This window comes from Penaeus monodon, chromosome 19, assembly GCF_015228065.2.
Source record: "Penaeus monodon isolate SGIC_2016 chromosome 19, NSTDA_Pmon_1, whole genome shotgun sequence".
Taxonomy (NCBI): domain Eukaryota; kingdom Metazoa; phylum Arthropoda; class Malacostraca; order Decapoda; family Penaeidae; genus Penaeus; species Penaeus monodon.
The window spans coordinates 9,378,185-9,378,427 of record NC_051404.1 but is presented as its reverse complement, the minus strand read 5'-3'; positions in this window follow the sequence as shown (position 1 = coordinate 9,378,427).

Sequence of the window (243 nt, the reverse complement as noted above, 5' to 3'; positions counted from 1 at the left end):
CAATTTTTCAAGCCCATAAAATTTTATCACGTAATGCCTCTTTCGTCCCGTATTTTTATATCGGTTTTACTGTCCTTCCCTCCGTCGGTTCGTGGCGAGCGAGAGGCGAGTGGAGGCCCAGGCGAAGATCCTCCGCTGATGGAACAGGGAATCGTGAACGAACTCACGGTCTCTCGTGACTCCTGATTGATCAACAAAATGTAAATGATGTTCAATATTTATTCGTCTGCGTGTTTCAGGTTG